The sequence below is a fragment of the Cariama cristata genome, unplaced genomic scaffold (assembly GCF_000690535.1).
Source record: "Cariama cristata isolate BGI_N322 unplaced genomic scaffold, ASM69053v1 scaffold36807, whole genome shotgun sequence".
In the NCBI taxonomy this organism is placed as follows: domain Eukaryota; kingdom Metazoa; phylum Chordata; class Aves; order Cariamiformes; family Cariamidae; genus Cariama; species Cariama cristata.
Genome location: NW_009629038.1, coordinates 14,632 through 18,224, shown reverse-complemented (window position 1 = coordinate 18,224; position 3,593 = coordinate 14,632).

The window sequence follows — 3,593 nt, the reverse complement described above, 5'->3', positions numbered from 1 at the left end:
CTTATCCTGTGCTCTACCGAGTGAGCTCACGGTTGGAAATGCTCCTGTCAGACGTTATGCTTCTGCAGGGTTTCAGGGGTGGAGAGCGTGCTACCTGCCCAGGGCAGTGATGTGTTGGAGCCCTACTTGCCATGGAGGCATTTCACACCAGTTTAGTCCGTTAAGGTGTGGTTTGTGTATTGCAGAGCCTGCAGGGAGGGTGTCGGAGACAATGGAAGAAGTAAAATTCCTGTATTTGAGAGTAATTCTGCCTTGAGGTCCTGAGAAAGAGAAAGGAGGAGGAACCCACTTAAAACCTCTACTCTGCTGGATTAAATCATCCTACTTTGAAACAGATCTGGATTACCGTCAAGTCAGAGGCAGCTCTGGGCTTGGTGTTTAAGTTGTGCAGAGACAGGAGCTCTTTGCACAGGCTCTGCTGTTTCAGGTACTTGCACCCAGGTCTCAGGCTTCTCCTGGACCTGCAGAAAGCCCTAAACATTCCTGTAGAGTTTTGGGTCTTAATTGGGATGGCAGTTAGAACTGTTGGCTGGGGACACTTGTTACGTGTTGGAGGTAGAGCTTTCGCCCTGGCAGAAGGCTCTGGCCAGTGCTGTAGCCTGGCTACCTGTGGTTGAGGATCTAGCTGCTGGGGCGATGAGATCAAAGCTACGTCCTGGACCTTTCCGCATGGCTGTTGGCACCCTCCCGGCTGCGGTGGGCACCTGGATGGGCATAGCTGAGGATGTCTGTGGGTGCATCTCTGACCACTACTGTAAAAGGAGCTCAGAGGCTACGTTTCTAGAGAATTGTGCTGAAGCCAGCATGTTCAGATAGATGGGAGAAAAGTGAGCTTGACCAAAGCTAAAGCTCCTGTTATTGTTGCTTTGAGCAGACAGTGATCCAGAGCGGACCATAGCCAGCTGAAATCCTCTAAAACCATGTAAATTTGTAAATGTAAAAATTTGGGCTTCCACCACCTGTCCAGGCCAAGCTAGCTATTGCTCTGGGGAGCAGCAGTGTTCCCACACCATCTTATGGCCTAGGAAGGATAATTCAGCTCTTGTTCTGGAGTAACTTCTTGAAAGAAAAAGTTTTACAGTAGGAGAAGCAGGAGTAAAGACCTAAGAGGACCCTGCAGACCTGTGGAGCTCCTTGCCATGCAATGCCACAGTGTGCAGAGGTATGTGAGGATAACACTTGCCTAACAACATGGGTATCTGCATGAATGGAGTAGATAGGAGCTCTGACACCGAGCATGGTAATGGGGAGCTAATGATGAGGAGCAGCTGCTTTTGGGTCCACGTGCAGCAGGAGAGCCCTCCTGCACCCTCCACAGAGCCACAGAGTCAGCACTGGGATGTGTTCCCAGCCCAGTGGCACACTTCAGCTCCATGCCAAGCAAACGGCTCCCTGCCAGCAGCTCAGTGAAGCAGATGCTCTGCTGTGCCTTCCATCCATGAGTGAGGCAAAACTGAATCAATGATCAGAAAATGCCTTGAAAGGATCTTCCTCCTCTGCCTCTGGCTTTAGTATGAAACTGTGAGCTGCGCAGCTCTAGTTTGCTTTTCACACCACCAGAAATACCAGCCTTAAACCCACTGTCTTTCACAGATCTGTTTGTTGGCTGCTCTGGTTCCTCTCTCATCCCAGGTCTCTCCAGACAGCTTTGTTAGCTTTTGCTTTTTCATTTTTTCCCCCCTCTTGAAGTCTTCATTCCACTATTTTTTTTTTTTCCCCTTTCTTTTACTTTGGTATTAGCATGACACAACCTTTTTTCAGGTGCCTTCAGAGCTCCTGCTCAGGCTGCTGTACTGTTGGTGGAACTCCCATGCCGTGGCTCTCTTAAAATGCTGGCCTTGCTTGCCAAGCAGCTCTATGTGCTCTATCCCCAGGCTCGTGGCTAGCGAGTCCTCACCCAGCCCTTTTCTAGCTCTTCCTGATCCCTCAAACACCTCTCACTTCACAAGCAGCCCCTCTCTGTGCAGTCGGTGCTGAGATCGGCTTGGCCTCCCGATGAGGACAGCTCCGTGGAAATGCCTTTTGGCTTCATAGCTGGACATCTTGGGGAGGTGAGGATGCTGCCAGCTTGGTGTTCGTCCTTCATATCCGTCATCAACACTACTGACAACCTCGTCTGCCGTGCTCCAACACAGCCCTCTCTCAAGCTGCGCTCCTGCCAGCCCTGTAGCACCGGTTGAAAGGAGGAAATTATATATTATATATAATATAGTATGTTATTCCTCCTCAAGAACATGATCATCTGTGCTCTGAATTCAGAGTCTCCAGTACTTACGGTGGCCTGTGATCATATGTGAAGCCAATATATACAGATAGCATAGGTCAGTCTTTAGTCTATAGGTTAAGTTTGAAAAAACTTATAAAGCTCAGGGATCACAGGGGTTAGCTCTTTTTCCTTCATGGCCAGCATCCGGGTGGGACTGGAGCGTGAGTTGTTGTGGTGTCAGCATTTTTACTGATCTCAGAGTAATCTGTAAATTCAACAAAATCTGTAAATAATGGGCAGAGAGAATGCATGATTTTCAGTTCATTTCTGTACCTCCCTTCAGGAAGCAGGCAGAAGTCTGAATTTGGCGATAAGATTTCAGCACACTGGACATAACTGCACAGATGAGCCTTTTCTGGGAGTAGCTTGAACACTGCAGCCTGCTGAAAGGGGGAATTACTTCTTCAGTGATGGTGTCCAAAGTGGGTTTTAGAGATGCATCTTCTTTACTAGGACCATTCTGACTCCATTTGTCTGTTGCATTTTGTGAGAAAGGCTTTGGTTTGTTGTGCAGGAGATGACAGGAATTCGGGCCATGTACATGACGTACAGTTTGGGTAAATCTGATTTTGATGGATCCACCAGTGGAGTGGATAAGGTCCACTTACTTCTGCAGTCCACAGGGGTGACAATCAACATGAAATATGGTTGCCGTTATTTTGCCAAATATCTTTCTATTACCTTTTCTCTTAGATGCTGTAATTTCAAGCACTGTGAGTTGTGAGTTGATAGAGGGACACAGTAGACACCCACCTACCTATACATATTTTTGTTTTCTTTTTGCAAAGATCGATGTTTTACATTATATACTTGGAAAAGCTGATTGTGAATTTCTTTCTAGCCACTGCACGTCTAACAAGGTTCCCTGCCAGACAGACTGTTGTGCAGACACATGTAGAAAACCCTCTTTTGGGGGATAGGGTTTTCCCTTTTTGTTCCAGTAACTCTACTTAGGTGTTTGAAATAGGCTATTTTAACCAAAACATGCTTCTGTGTGTAGGGTGGAAGGGAGCCCTGGCTAAACAGCACATCGCTTCAGACCGTGCAAACTCATTTGAGGTTGTCCTGTAATATTCTTATTATTTGAATCCACTCTTGTTTTAATTTTACACTTGTAGAATGAGCCTGTAGTCTTTAGGCACAGTATGAGAAATCAACACCTATGAGAGGGAGACATAAGAGACTATATGTCACAACAGCTTGAATGTGAGTAGTTTTAAGTGGTCCAGTTTATTTGGGATTTATGATACTTTTCTCTTAGCAGTTCCCATTTTCCCTCCGGTCTCTCTCCAAAAGGAGGAACAGCTCTAATGCACTGTTCTTCCAA